This window comes from Tasmannia lanceolata, unplaced genomic scaffold (genome assembly GCF_043159265.1).
Source record: "Tasmannia lanceolata isolate RefF3 unplaced genomic scaffold, GAP_Taslan_0.1 ptg000006l, whole genome shotgun sequence".
Classification (NCBI taxonomy): domain Eukaryota; kingdom Viridiplantae; phylum Streptophyta; class Magnoliopsida; order Canellales; family Winteraceae; genus Tasmannia; species Tasmannia lanceolata.
In genome coordinates this window covers 21,818,464-21,835,257 of record NW_027518683.1, presented here as the reverse complement: position 1 = coordinate 21,835,257, position 16,794 = coordinate 21,818,464, and the positions used below count along the sequence as shown (strand labels likewise).

Below are 16,794 nucleotides of genomic sequence, written 5' to 3'. Positions count from 1 at the left end.
TTAAAGAAATTTAACAACGTCTTTTACAAGGTTCACATAATACTCACTGTCTGACTGACCAAATCAAACTAAAAGATCTCCAAGGTTAAGCCTCAACTTCCTCATTCGCCTCACGAGGATCTAAATTTGAAAATGTTATAAACCACAGTCAGCTGAAAAGCTCAGTACATAATAAAGCACTACTTTAAGTGTAGGTCTAAGCATGCCAAGGCTCAATAACGGGCAAACTGTCAGAACTGAATACTGAAGCCACAAACAGAAAGAGTGGGTATAATGATAATCAAAAGAGTATGTCAAAACACAATACTGAATCGAGGTGCAATTGAAACTAAACAGTAATCAAAGCTAGTACCAAAACAGAAGTAAAAGCCAGAATCAGAACAGAAACCAAAGCCAAAAATGGTGTCCAAAATATTAGAACAATAGTCATTGCCAAAGGGTGTTCGAAATTCAAAGTTCATAATGCAAACTCCACTTCGAGATCATCGGCTTAGTCCAAAAAGCAAGTTATTTTCACCCCGACTGCTGACGGGTCCAAAAAGCCTGTTATTGCTGACACCGACCGCCCACGGTGTCGGAACTAGTTCCTCAAAGTTCATATACAAGTCGACAGGGACAACGATTGATCCCACTGACGGGCCAGAAGTTCCAGTGTACTACCCCCACGGTGGCTCCAGAGTTGCCAATTGTATTACCCCGATATGGCAGGGTCCAGAAATAACCCAAGCCTCCACCAAAGTGTCCAGAAACATAAGGTAAATCCAAAGTCCATAACAAATATTTCCAAAGGTCCAGATAACGGATCCAAAGTCCAGAGTCTAAAACAGATATTTTTCCAAAGGTTCAGGTGTCATATCGAAGGTTCGTAACAAACTAGAATAACCAAAGCAATGGCAGTAACAAAAGCCATATGAGTCCAAACTGATGGTATCGAAAGTTGATAAGGATGAGCATCAAAGCTCAGCAAAAGGGTTCCATAAAGGTTTCAAAAGTTCACTTTATAGGTAAACTCAATAATATCATGGCAAAAGCAAAAATCAAAGTAATCAATATCGGTACAAAGCCAAAGAGTTCATATCAAAACAATATCATAACGGAACTGAAATCAAATGGTATATTGGATAATAAGAATAGCATGCTAGACCCAAGCAATAACTGAAACTGTATAGGTACAAATCGAAGGTACACAAACAATAACATATGTAATCAAAGAGAATGGGTTAACGGTTCACCCAAAGTAGTACGTTATTACGTACCTCTATGTCGAATGTTTTCCCGCGAACTTGTCCTGAAGATCGATTACCTTGAATCGCGATCTACGCTCTCCAAGTCCACACGAATTTGAGTGTCTAGGGCTGTCTTGAAGCAAACACTGTGATGACTTTTCCTGAATCAATCTCATGGCATCAGCTCCTACGATAGTGAAAGATGAGAGCAAGTTCACAAGGATAGTTGCTGCCCTCAGATCTTAAATCTTGCTTTCGGCAATATGGAAAGCAAGGGGATGTTCTCACCAAAACTCTATCTCACTACCTCCATCTCCCTTTCCAATAAAGCTTTATTTACAAAAATAAACATGACTCCAATGGAAGATGAAGCCAAGGGATCGATCATCCCTTCCAAAGGCTTTCTACACTATCCCTAATATGCCATCCCAACAGCAAAATACAAGGACTGGTTTCTTATACAAGTTGAAGTTACCTTAGGAACAAATCTCTCTTCTCAATTAATGTGCAGACATCCACCGACCATAAGTGCTTCTCCCTATTTGTTTCCTAACCAAAACGAGACCCTGATGCCAAAAAAGGAATTTCCAGATCCTCCCTTACTTTTCTATTGTATAGCATGTTATTTGGAGATATGCTAATTCCAAATAAAGAATTCCTTTGTATATATATATATATGATAGCTCAAATAAAGAAGGCTTTAACCAAAACCTCAAAATTGTCTTGCAACGAGGCACATTTCACACTTTCATTCCTACCAAATAGCTTCTAGCTAAACTTGATACTTGTGATAAAACAAATTAAAAGAAGATAAGAATGAACTGACGTTTTCTACTAGCTAGTCCCACGCTTCACGCAATCTTGTTGAAATGGCAGTTCTAATTGAGTTGGACTCATAGCTTTGAATTAGGTTTCTAATTAAACCACCCATTTGTTTATACTAAAAATCCTAAAGAATGGCTTGTTAATGACCTTTCACATCCATCTGATTTTAATCTCAGCCGTTAGTACTACTTTCCAAACAAAGCTCTCTATTTATTTGGCTCTAATTGTGAAACCGACTAAGGAATTTTCTAAAATCCTCCTCCATCTCACACGCACACTTGTCCCATATTTATAGGAAGAATGAAAATTCAGTTCTCTATTCCTAATTAATTGACCTCCTAATTCTCCTCCTTCCCTTCTATCAAAATTACTTCTCACTAAAAGAAATTGTGACTCGCAATTTTACCGTTCAAGTGTCCTCACCCTAATGAAATACCCCAAAAGATTTGCCTTAAATCTTCCTTATTTAGGTGGAATTAAAGCTTTTCAATCTGTTTTTTCCAAAATTTATCCATCTAGATAACGAACCCACACAAACCAAGAGAACACGATTTTGAGTTTCTAAAAGTTCGCCCCCCCAAAACCAACTTCACTCTCAAATTTCTCAATTTCCAAAATAAGAAAACTAATCTTAGAAATTGTACTAAGAAAATATCAGTAAACTGTAAATAACAACACCCCACAAGGCTACATCTAAATTTTGATAATGGCACTCCATTCAAGTTTTAAAAAATTGACGCCCATTTTTTTATAAAGACACCCATTTAGGAAATGGGGTTTTTCTGGAGGAGCTGAGCCCACTCCTTGCTTCTAGATAAACGAAATTTCTGTCCCAAGTCTTAATCATGAGGGAGTGTTCAAGGTTCAGTTTCACAGTCCCAGTGTCGAAGCCGTCATTGAGGACTTGATCGTAATGCTATCTTTGAATTAATTTGTCGGAATATAGAAATTTGATCAAAACTAGTTCAATGAATTAAATTTCAGAAATTAAGTCAACATCAACCAGAGATTAAGTTTCTTTCCAAGGTGTGGAAAAGTCTGCTCTTGGTAGGTTGTCTCCACATGATTTCCGTTCTGTTGTGCCTAAGAAGATACTTTGATTCTATTAAAAAAGAATACAGTATAAACTTTTCGTAGGTCATTCCCCTATATTATGATCAAAGGCCTTTTAATTCTCTACCTCGATCTGAGCCATGTTTACCAAGATTTTACTTCTGCTTCTAATCAAACTTGCAGCTTCCAAAGATGATGGTTTCACCTACAATGGATTCCACAATGCCAACCTGAGCTTAGACGGCATGGCCAGAATCACACCCAACGGCTTCTTGCAGCTAACCCACAGTACACAGCAACACAAGGGTCATGCCTTCCACTCCATTCCCCTTCAATTCAGGAATTCTACCAACGGTATTGTTTACTCCTTTTCTACTACTTTTGTCTTTGCAATTTTCTCCCCGTATCCTTATTCAAGGGGCCAGGGAATGTCCTTTGTCATTGCCCCCTCAAGAGAGCTCTCCACAGCTCTACCTAGCCAATTTCTAGGCCTCTTCAATGATACAAACAAGGGTCTAATCATGTTCTTGCTGTTGAGCTTGATACTACCCAGAACATCGAATTTAGGGATATTGACGAGAACCATGTGGGAATTGATATCAACAGCTTAAATTCGAATAACTCCACTCATGCAGCTTATTATGCAAATGAAAATGGTGGGATAAAAAATTTGAGCCTTATAAGCAGAGAACTCATGCATGTTTGGGTAGAGTACAGTGGTATTGATATGAAACTTGATGTAACAATATATCCTGTCGGGACACCTAAACCCAATCGCCCTCTCTTGTCTTCTATGGTTAAGCTTTCATCGGTTGTGTTAGAAGATATGTATGCGGGTTTTTCTTCAGCGACGGGAACAGTTCTATCTCAACATTATGTTCTGGGATGGAGCTTTCGGATGAAGGGGAAAGCTAAAGACCTTGATCTTTCAGGCCTTCCTAAACTTCCTCGGAGAGGTCCCAAAAAGAAATCAGAAGTATTGACAGTTGGGTTGCCCACAATTACTACAGTTTCCATGTTAGTGATCGTCACCAGTGTTCTACTTGTTGTCAGAAGGAAGATCAAGTTCGCAGAGATACTCGAGGATTGGGAGCGGGAATATGGGCCACAAAGGTTCTCATACAAGGATCTATTCATAGCCACCAAGGGCTTCAGAGACACAGAGCTTCTGGGGATTGGAGGTTTCGGTAGGGTTTACAGAGGTGTGTTACTTGCCTCTAAAGTTGAAGTTGCTGTGAAGAGAGTTTCTCATGAATCAAGGCAAGGGATGAGGGAGTTTGTTGCAGAGATCATCAGCAATGGAAGGCTCCGGCACCGGAACTTAGTACAGCTACTCGGCTATTGCCGGCGTAAAGGAGAGCTCCTGTTGGTATATGATTGCATGCCTAATGGAAGTCTTGACAACTTACTCTTTGATCAACCCATGTCAGTTCTAACATGGGATCAAAGATTTCGAATTATCAAAGGAGTAGCTTCCAGGCTCTATTACTTGCATGAAGAATGGGAGCAGGTTGTCATCCATAGAGACATCAAAGCGAGCAATGTTTTACTAGATCATGAGTTCAACGGAAGGTTGGGCGATTTTGGTCTGTCGAGATTGTATGACCATGGAACTGATTCTCATACTACTCATGTTGTCGGAACTCTGGGTTATATGGCACCAGAGTTGAGCAGAACTGGCAAGGCAACGACAAGCACCGGCGTGTGTTCCTTTGGGGCCTTTATGCTCGAGGTTGCTTGTGGAAGGAGACCCATAAATCCACGGGCTTCTGCCGAAGAACTGGTTCTTGTTGATTGGGTGTCAGAATGTTGGAGACGAGGGATAATTTTAGAGGCATGTGATCCGACTTTGGGAAATGGTTACGTAGTGGAGGAACTTGAGTTGGTGCTGAAGCTTGGATTGCTCTGTTCGCATCCGGTATCTGGCACTAGGCCAAGCATGAGGCAAGTCATGCAGTTTCTAGATGGCGATATTCCTCTACCCGATCTTTCATCAAATAGTTTCACAGTTAATTTTCTAGTAATGGGGCACAATGAAGGTTTTGATGCTTTTGCCATGTCATATCCTTCTTCGATGGGCAAGTCGCATGGATACTCGTCATCAATTGGAGATTCAATCCTCTCTCTGGGAGCCGTTGATTCCCTCTTAGTGTATTTGTTTCTGTCTAATAAAGGAACGTTTGCTTCTCTCTAGTAAAGGAAACAACGTAGTTACGTCCTTAGTGCACAACGTAGTTACTGTCTGATAAGCTTATTGTCCTTAGTGCTTGTTGCAATGAGAAGCGAAATTCAAATGGATATCACAATATATCTTTTAGTAATACAAGCCAGTTTAGGGTTGAAGATATTAATTTATAACTGATATAGCTATTTGATTCATACTCCAATGATCTATATGGGCTTTGTGTGTATCTGTGCATTTGTGTTTCTCTCCATTGTTTGTGTGAGTGTGCATGCTTGTGTGTATGGAGGGATACTTATTAGACCTTCTCTATTCTTCTTACTTTTTCATGTGAGACTAAACTTTTACTCTTCCCAAAAGCCATTCTACACTACTTTGAAAAACACCCATTTTAAAATGACTTTTCAGTTTAATTTTTTTTTCAAAAATACTCTATTTTAAAAAATTCCAACAGTCTACTATAACTCTTCTGTTCTTAACACAATTAGCAATCTACACTATAAGAAATATAGGCTTTGTCGATGGACTAAATGTATCAGCGTAAATAATCCAATGGTGCCACCCTTGTAGCCCTTTTCTACAAGGGTTCCTATTACTTTAGAATCCCTCCTAAAGCGTTTAGCTGTTGGGAGTTGTGTTCAGAGAGAGAGAGAGAGAGAGAGAGAGAGAGAGAGAGAGTTATCTAGCGTACTTTAATTACTAACCAGTTAAAGGTGTTAATTTTTAAAGTGTATTTTTTGGGTAGTTTTATTTTATTTTTATTTTGAGTGTTGTAGTGATGGCAAATATGTACTTTTGTGTCCATGGGCATGTTGGTCGTTTTGCCTAGCTTGCATATGTGTGAGCCACACATGTTTGCTCCATCGTTTCCCACTACCTACTTATTTCAAATTCAAACCCTTACTTGGAACTCCAAACCCACCACTTCTCTAAGCATTAATGACACCACTTTCCCATACCCACTACTACTTACGTAACTTATTTTCTCTTTACTTTCCTTGACTAAGCCTATTCTCATTAACTTCATTTTGGTAGAGATTCTCCACAACCTAGACCTCCATTGAAGCTCCATTGAAGCTCTCTTGTGTGCAAGTTTTCCTCTTGAAGCTTTCTTCTTTTTTGTGTTCTTTATCTTGTGTGTTTTGTTGTTCTCTCATATATTGAAGCACATCTTTTTTGGGCATTGTTCTTCTTCTACTTTAGTTGTTGTTCTTGGGCTAGTGTAAACTTTGGTTTCACTATTTGAGAAGAGGATTTTCCGGTGTTGTGAAATCCGTCTTTCTCTATATGGTATCAGAGCCACAAGGATGGTAGTAGGTGCTTGTCTAGATTTCCTTGGTGAAGAAGTTCAATTGGTGCTTTGAATATGGATATGAGTGGAAGGGTTAGTGGACTCGGCATTGAGTTGCTAAATCAATCAAATTACAAGATATGGAGAACATGTATGGAGTCTTATTTTGTGGGAGAAGATTTATGGGATGTTGTTTGTGGAGATGCAAATGTGGCTCCGGAAGATACACAAGAAAATAGTGATGTGATGAAGGCATGGAGGATGAAGAATGCTAAGGCCGAATTTCTTTTGAAGCGGTTTATTTCGCATGACTTGTTTGAGCACATCATTGGGTGTAAATCGGCGAGTGAGATATGGATTACCCTTGATGGATTGCTAAACAAGAAAGATATGGTTAGTCTACAAATGTTGGAGAATGAGTTGGCAAATACTACACAAGCTAGTCTCTCTATTTCTCAATTCTTTTCGAAGATTAAGAATCTCTTTTCGGAGATTACTCTATTGGATCCGGAAGAGTCTATTTCGGAGGCACGAATGAAGCGGCATATTATTCGTGGGTTGAAAAGAGAGTACATTCCATATGTTACGTCGATTCAAGGGTGGGATCGGCAACCTTCTTTGGTGGAGTTTGAGAATCTTCTTGCTTCACAAGAGTCTTTAGTTAGACAAATGGCGAGTTGTTCAATATCCGGGAGTGAAGGAGAAGCATTATTTTCAAGCAAGAAGAAGCCTTCCAACAAATATAAAGAGAAGAAAAATATTCCAAGTAAAGGTGGAGAGGAAGGTGAATCATCCGTTATGAGTAATGAAAATCGAAAGGGTATCAAGTGTTACCGATGTGGTAAACTTGGACATATACAAAAGAATTGCCGTGTGAAATTGAAGGATGGTAATGTAGCCGAAAATGTTGATGACCGAAAAAATGAAGAAGATTGGGGTAGATGTTTCGTGGCCGAAAAATATGAAGGCAATGACGCTATCATCACGGCGGACAACACCATACATCCGGTAGAGAAAGAAGGGGTCATTACCATTGGTGGTGCAAATGAGGATCCTATTACACTTAAGAGTGTGTTTCATGTTCCCGGTATGAAGAAGAATCTTTTCTCGGTCGCAAATGCGGTTGATGTGGGAAATTATGTTTTGTTCGGGCCTAAGGAGGTGAAATTTCTTCGGAATATTTCAAGCTTGAAGGCGGATGTTGTCTACACCGGTAAGAGAGTTAAAAATTTATTTATTTTATCGGCTTCAACCTTATATGTTGATAAATGAGTACAAATGATGGCGCTTCAATTTGGCATGCTAGATTGGGTCATATTAGTATGGATAAATTGAAGGTCATGGTGATTAAGAATCTAGTGAATGGGCTACCAAATTTAAATTCCTTTGGTAGTAGAAAGGTGTCTGAGGGTTGTCAATATGGTAAGGCACATCGTCTTCCATTTGATAAGTCTCTTTCAAGGTGCAAGGCCCCATTGGAGCTTATCCATAGTGATGTAATGGGACCTTGTAGGACACCTTCACTTTCCGGCTTCCGCTATATGTTGTTATTTGTTGATGATTTTACTAGATTCACATGGGTGTATTTTATAAGGGAGAAATCCGATGCATTGTCTAAGTTTGTTGAGTTCAAGAAGACCGTTGAAGGTATAATTCACAAGAAAATCCAGCGATTGAAAACCGATAATGGTGGGGAGTTTACTTCCGATGACTTTTCTATATTTTGTCGTGATCTTGGTATACAAAGGGATCACATTTGTGCCTATACGCCTCAACAAAATGGAGTCGCGGAGAGGAAGATTAGGCATCTTGTGGAAACTTGTAAAAGTTGGTTGCATGCAAAGAACTTACAGAAGGCCTTATGGGCGGAAGGTATGGCATGTGCAACTTATGTGATTAATCGGGTGCCTCTTAGTCCGATTAATATGAAGTCTCCTTATGAGTTGATGTTTGGAGTGAAGCCTAGTGTCAAGCATTTCAAGATTTTTGGTTCAATTTGCTATGTGCATATGCTGGATGAAAGGAGAACAAAGTTGGATGCTAAGGCGAAGAAGTGTATTTTCATTGGGTATGATGAAAGGAAGAAAGGTTGGAAGTGCATGGATCCTACAACTCACAAGTCCGTTGTTTCAAGAGATGTTGTGTTTGATGAAGTCTCTTCTAATTATGCTTTGGATGGTGGCTCCACTAATGGTGTGGGTGTAGGTGAGCACATCCTTGTTGAGGTTGAGCCTCAAGCAACAATGAACTTGCCGGTGACACCAAATGTTCCAATGGAATTTGGGTCTTCCTCTTCTTTCCCGATGGGGGAGCAAGGTGATAGGAGGAGTGATGTTGCATGTCACATTCAAGAAGCTGAGCAAAATAAAGAAACTAATGAAGAGGAGTATAGTGCATCACATCTTAGAAGATCAAAAAGAAAGATTGTCAAGCCGGCACGGTATCAGGATGAAAACATGGTAAGCACTTATTCTTGCTTTCTTTCCGGTCCATTTGATGATAATGAGCCTTCTTGCTTTGATGAAGCAAAATGGGTGAGAGAATGGAAGGATGCTATGAATGAGGAGATGAAGGCACTTGTGTAAAATGAGACTTGGGATCTTGTTTATAAGCCTAAAGATGTAAATCCGGTTACATGTATATGGGTGTACAAATTGAAGCAGAAAGCGGATGGGAGTGTGGATAGATTCAAAGCAAGGTTGATAGCTAGAGGGTTCTCTCAAAAGTATGGAGATGATTATGAGGAGACCTTTAGTCCCGTTGCCAAGATGACTTCCGTTCAAGTTGTAATTTCATTGGTCGCTTGTCATGGTTGGAAATTGTTTCAACTTGATGTGAAAAATGCATTTTTGTATGGTGAGATTGATAAAGACATCTACATGGAGCAACCGCCGGGGTGCAATTCAAGTGATTATCCAACTCATGTTTGCAAGCTCAAGAAAGCTCTTTATGGGTTAAAGTAAGCTCCAAGGGCGTGGTATGGTAAGATTGCCGAATACTTGCAATTTTGCGGTTATTTTTGCATCTAACTCCGATTCTAGTTTATTTGTGAAGAAAGACAAATGCTTGCTTGTTATTGTGCTTCTTTACGTCGACGACATGATAGTTACTGGCAACAATGATGTTGAGGTTGCAACGCTAAGGGATGAGCTATCTATTCGTTTTGAGATGAAGGACTTGGGAGAGCTAAGTCACTTTCTTGGATTGGAGGTGGAGACCTTGAATGATGATGTGCTAGTTTCTCAAAAAGGCTCTGCGGAGATATTAGTTGGAAGATTTGGGATGAGTCAAAGTAAAGAATCGTCTACTCCTCTGGATCCCAACATAAAGATAAGGCGGGGAGAAGGCAAGCTTCTTCCTGATTCGCGGCCATATCGTGCTCTTGTGGGTAGTCTCATCTACTTGACTATCACAAGACCCGATATTTCATTTTCCGTTGGGCTTGTTAGTCGCTATATGCAAGCGCCACGGAAACCACACTTGGAGGCGGCAAAGAGAATTTTGAAGTATGTGAATTCTAACCTTGACTTTGGGTTGCTTTACAAGAAAGGGGTTGATTTTGTGTTGAATGGATTTACCGATGCCGACTATGTAGGGGACTTGGATGATTGGAGATCTACTTCCGGTTATGTGTTTTTGTGTGGATCGGCAGGTGTTTCTTAGTGTAGTAAGAAATAAGACTCGGTGTCTCTTTCAACAACGGAAGCAGAATATAAGGCCGCCGCTCTTGCATCTCAAGAATGTGTTTGGTTGCGGCGGTTGATTGAAGATGTCCATTTACCTATCCACAAGGCGACGACTATTCTTGGTGACAACCAAAGTGCGCTCAAACTTGCCACAAATCCGGTTTGTCATTCAAGAACAAAGCATATTGAGATCGAGCATCATTTCATTCGTGAAAATGTTTAGATGGTACAATTGGTGTAGCGGAAGTGAGGAGCAAAGAGAACATTGCCGACATCTTTACTAAGTCACTTTCCAAAGGACCATTTGAGCTACTTCGGGATAAGCTTGGAGTAGTTTTCAAAAAATCACTTTAAGGGGGAATGTTAATTTTTAAAGTGTATTTTTTGGGTAGTTTTATTTTATTTTTATTTTGAGTGTTGTAGTGAGGGCAAATATGTACTTTTGTGTCCATGGGCATATTGGTCTTTTTGCCTAGCTTGCATATGTGTGAGGCACACATGTTTGCTCCATCTTTTCCCACTACCTACTTATTTCAAATTCAAACCCTTACTTGGAACTCCAAACCCACCACTTCGCTAAACATTAATGACACAACTTTCCCATACTCACTACCACTTACCTAAGCTATTTTCTCTTTACTTTCCTTGACTAAGCCTATTCTCATTAACTTCATTTTGGTAGAGATTCTCCACAACCTAGACCTCCATTGAAGCTCCATTGAAGCTCTCTTGTGTGCAAGCTTTCCTCTTGAAGCTTTCTTCTTTTTTGCGTTCTTTATCTTGTATGTTTTGTTGTTCTCTCATATATTGAAGCACATCTCTTTTGGGCATTGTTCTTCTTCTACTTTGGTTGTTGTTCTTGGGCTAGTGTAAACTTTGGTTTCACTATTTGAGAAGAGGATTTTCCGGTGTTGTGAAATCCGTCTTTCTCTATAGTATGTAGAAGACTTTAACGCTTTTGGTGTCAATTCACGTTAAAGGAAGCGAATCTCTGTCATAGAGGGGGAGCGAATTATCATCGCCCTTAACCAAACACCCCAATTAGATGACATGGCACTCTAAATCTAATACCAGTCAAAACACCTAGCAAACCCCAGAAATTGTGCAATCAAACGTCCCTTGATATTTATCTGGCCATCTAATCATCTACCTTGAGTTATAAAAGGACTTCGGATTTTAGATTCTTTGTTTTGGGCAACTTCTTGGGGCCCCTTATTGATGGATATGATCTACGTGAATTAGGTATTGGTTTCTTGAGGAGAATTTGAAAAAAAAAAAAGTGTTCGTCATTGGAGGTATGTAATGTGTTCTCCAATGATATGCCCTATTGATTTGGTACACTCTAATCTCTTTGAACATAAGAAATCTTTGATAATCTTAGCTTTTGATTTGGGTCTTGCATGCTTATTCTTTATTGATCACAATCTATAAAATTGTATACTCATTGACAACCTATGAACTTTGTATTGAATATGTGACCCTCTCTGATATAAGAACCTTTTAGTCATTGTATATCTAACTATTTTAGAAAACCTTGTAGAACCAACATGAACCACAATCTTTGGAACTTTGTACGTATCTTTGGATCTTTTATTTATGGGGACATCTTTTGTGGAGGCTTGGGCTATATGTGAACTACAAGGGCCCGCACCAATGGGGGTTGTATGTTGGCTTTAGTGGGTGCTATTCGCTGACCCTGTCGACAAGTATATGAACTTAGAAACTAGTTTCGAACCGTGGAAATAACATACTTTTAGGGCTAAGCCAATGACCTTTGGGTGATTTCGTACCTTTCTGATCGCTTTCAGTGATCTCTTAAGACTTTGTGACTTCTCTTATTGAGACCCCTCTTTGATGTGATACTTTGAAATATGACTTTGTGGACTTCGTTTCTCAGTTATTATGTTTGTACCAGTCTCCTCATGTGTAGCTTTTGTCATCTTTGTTTACATATTGATCCCTTCTATAGGGCATGCTTTTGACCCTACTTTTGTGGTGTGTCATTATGTACTGAGCTTTTCAACTGACTGTGGTTTATCATTTTCAGATTTTGACCCTTGTGGTGCGGACGAGGGAGCGGAGGCGTGACTTTTGGATTTTCAAATTTAGTAGATTCTTTTAATTTCACAGTGAGATTGGTTAGGCATTATTGAGACTGTTATTTTATTTCATTATTGTTTATTGGGGAGAGTGAGAAATACTAAATATTTGACTATTTGGATTATTTATGCAATTGTGGACCTTTATGGTTGGTTTTGTTATCGCTTTGTTAGCCTTGTATGCTTGTAAGGTTTTCTTGCAGCTGTACGTCGCAGTCGTGTTCCCAGGCCTTGTATGTGCGGCTTGGGGACGTTACACAGTCTAATCTAATTTGGTCTCCCACAAGAAATTTTCAACATGACAACTAAGATCATTGGTTAGTAGCTACATGGATTATTTCCCAACATAATTTTTGGATTTGGACTAGCTCAATTAATTCATGGCAGAATGCTAGAACCACCTGCCGGAGCGACACACTTTCACTACCATTTCGCTTGCATGGTGGGATCTCACATGATTAACAATAGAACCAGTAATGTCACGCCCTGACCCCGCTGTGTTGATATTGTCCGGTTCTGGGTTTCCCACCCCTCCCCGGTCTTGTTTTGCAGCAGCACTAATCATGCCCGAGCCACTCTGTGGGCCCGCTCCTTGGAGATGCTGAAAACGTGTCTACACAGGGAGAGGAGAAATCCACATATATAGCCTAGTAACTTTTCCTCTCTCTTCGATGTGGGATCTTTCAATCCACCCTCCTTAGGGTAAGCGTTCTCGCTAGCACACCGTATTGTGGGAGGTCCCGCTCTGATACCATAATGTCACGCCCCGACTCCGCTGTGTAGATATTGTCCGGTTCTGGGTTTTCCCACTCCTCCCCGATTTTGTTTTCCAGCAACACTAACCATGCCCGACCCACTCCGCGGCCCACTCCTTGGAGATGCTGAAAACACGTCTACATAGGGAGAGGAGAAATCCACATATATAGCCCATTAACTTTTCCTCCCTTTCCAATGTGGGATTCTTTCAAGTAATGCGATCTGGGTCCCATTGCCTGCTGCGGAAATGGTGAAGATCCAACAAGTTCTTCACTCATTAGAGTAGAAAATAATGTGATTGGATGATTGCTATGGCCAATACCAGAAATCTAGTTTATCAGACAGTAGATTTTTCGACCAGTTCATGTAATATCTCGAATCTACATTATATTGGTTGATTTGACATTCAATCTACAAAACGTCTGCTGTTAATCACAGAGATAGTGATTATCTGCTGATATTTCTAACCTTATCAATATTTGCCCCAAATGTAAACTCAATTGTTGGAATATAGAAACTTGATCAAAACTACTTCATTGAATTAAATTTCAAAAATTAAGTTGACATCAACCAGAGATTAAATTTCTTCCCATATGACTAACAAAGAGGGTGAAAAAGTCTGCTCTTTGTAGATACCAACGTCTAAGTCTAGTTCTAGAAGTAATTGCTTTGTCCCCACATGATTTATGTCTGATTTCCGTCCTCTAGTGCGTAAGAAGATACTGTGATTCTATTAAAAGAGATTTTACATGGTGCTCGGCCTTGAAGTCAAGTGTGGGCAATACCCCCCTTGATATTTGATCCAACAGCAGACCAGTACTTTCTAAGAGTCTGACCTACCCTTGACTTCACGGCACCCTATAATTTCTCCTGAATGATGCAGTTCATAGCTTCACGAGTGCTGCTGGTTGGATACGTCCCACTCATAGCACCCATTTGATTTAGATCCAACGGTGGGCCGTTTGGATACACGGATTTTAGAATTTGGATTTCCCGTCCTAAGATGATCTACTCTCTTGCTGACAGAAAGAAGGGCAAGAAATCAGAAAACGGATGGTCTCCCATCTCAATTTTGAGGAAATCCAAGATTCTTAAATCCGTGTATCCAAACGGCCCCCTAATGTCTGTTGTATAGACTTCTCATAGGTCATTGCCCAGTATCAAAGGCCTTTTAAGTCTCTACCTGGATTTCAGTCATGTTTACCAAGATCTTACTAGTGCTTCTCATCAAACTTGCAGCTTCCAAAGAAGATGGTTTCACCTATAATGGATTCCTAAGTGCCAATCTGAGCTTAGACGGCCTCACCGGAATCACACCCAACGGCCTCTTGCAGCTAACCAACAGTACAAAGCAATGAAAGGGTCATGCCTTCCATTCCTTTCCCCTCCAATTCAGGAATTCTACCAACGGTATTGTTTACTCCTTTTCTACAACTTTTGTCTTTGCAATTTTTTCCCGGTCTCCTTATGCTAGGGGCCAGGGAATGACCTTTGTCATTGCTCCCTCAAGAGAGCTCCCCACAGCTCTACCTAGCCAATTTCTAGGCCTCTTCAATGATACCAACAATGGAAATCCTTCTAATCATGTTCTTGCTGTTGAGCTTGATACCATCCAGAACACCGAATTTAGGGATATTGACGAGAACCATGTGGGAATTGATATCAACAGCTTAAATTCGAATAACTCCGCTCATGCAGCTTATTATGCAAATGAAAATGGTGGGATCAGGAATTTGAGCCTTATAAGCGGAGAACCCATGCAGGTTTGGGTAGAGTACAATGGTACTGATATGAAACTTGATGTAACAATATATCTTGTCTGGACACCTAAACCCAATCGTCCTCTCTTGTCTTCTATGGTTAATCTTTCATCGGTTGCATTAGAAGATATGTACGTGGGTTTTTCTTCAGCGACGGGAACGGTCCTATCTGGTCATTATGTTCTGGGATGGAGCTTTCAAATGAATGGAAAAGCTCAAGAACTCGATCTATCATGTCTTCCTAAGCTCCCTCGGAGAGGTCCCAAAAAGAAATCAAAAGTATTGACAGTTGGGTTGCCCACAATTGCTATAGTTTTCATGTTAGTGATCATCACCAGCGTTCTACTTGTTGTTAGAAGGAAGATCAAATTCGCTGAGATACTCGAGGATTGGGAGCTGGAATATGGGCCACAAAAGGTTCTCATACAAGGATCTATTCATAGCCACCAAGGGCTTCAGAGACACAGAGCTTCTGGGGATCGGAGGTTTCGGTAGGGTTTACAGAGGTGTGTTACCTTCCTCTAAAGTTGAAGTTGCGGTGAAGAGAGTTTCTCATGAATCAAGGCAAGGGATGAGGGAGTCTATTGCAGAGATCATCAGCATTGGAAGGCTCCGGCACCGGAACTTAGTACAGCTACTCGACTATTGCCGGCGTAAAGGAGAGCTCCTCTTGGTATATGATTTCATGCCTAATGGAAGTCTTGCCAAATTACTCTTTGATCAACCCATGTCAGTTCTAACATGGGATCAAAGATTTCGAATTATCAAAGGAGTAGCTTCCGGGCTCTATTACTTGCATGAAGAATGGGAGCAGGTTGTCATCCATAGAGACATCAAAGTAAGCAATGTTTTACTAGATCATGAATTCAATGGAAGATTGGGCGATTTTGGTCTGTCGAGATTGTATGACCATGGAACTGATCCTCATACCACTCATGTCGTCGGAACTCTGGGTTATATGGCACCAGAGTTGAGCAGAACTGGCAAGGCAACGACAAGCACCGACGTGTATTCCTTTGGGGCCTTTATACTCGAGGTTGCTTGTGGAAGGAGACCAATAGATCCACGGGCATCTGCCGAAGAATCAGTTCTTGTTGATTGGGTGTCAGAATGTTGGAGGAGAGGGATAATTTTAGAGGCATGTGATCCGAATTTGGGAAATGGTTACGTAGTGGAGGAAATTGAGTTGGTTCTGAAGCTTGGATTGCTCTGTTCGCATCTGGTATCTGGGACTAGGCCAAGCATGAGGCAAGTCCTTCAGTTTCTAGATGGCGATGTTCCTCTACCCGATCTTTCATCAAATAGTTTCAATGTTAATTTTCTAGAAATGTGGCACAATGAAGATTTTGATGCTTTTGCCATGTCATATCCTTCTTCGATGGACAAGTCAGGTGGATACACGTCATCAATTAGAGATTCAATCCTCTTTGGGGGCCGTTGATTCCCTCTTAGTGCATTTGTTTCTGTCTAATAAAGGAACGTTTGCTTCTCTCTAGTAAAGGAAACACTGTAAGTGTCTGATAAGCTTATTGTCCTTAGTGCTTGTTGCAATGAGAAGCGAAATTCAAATGGATATCACAAAATATGCTTTAGTAATACAAGCCAGTTTAGGGTTAAAGATATTAATTTATAACTGATATAGCTTTTTGATTCATACTCCAATGATCTATATGGGCTTTGTGTGTATCTGTATATTTGTGTTTCCCTCCCTTGTTTGTGTGAGTGTGCATGCTTGTGCGTATGGAGGGATACTTATTAAACCCTCTCTATTCTTCTTACTTTTTCATGTGAGACTAAACTTTTACTCTTCCGAAAAGCCATTCTACACTATTAAAAACACCCATTTAAAATGACTTTTTAGTTTAATTTTTTTTTCAAAAATACTCTATTTTAAAAAATTCCTACAGTCTACTATA

The 16,794-nt window shown here is 40.2% G+C and overlaps 1 pseudogene; it reads left to right on the top strand.

The window, feature by feature from the left end:
* Nucleotides 1-3,122: 3,122 nt before the first annotated feature.
* LOC143878838 (uncharacterized) lies at nucleotides 3,123-16,319 on the top strand (annotated as a pseudogene).
* Nucleotides 16,320-16,794: the final 475 nt, after the last annotated feature.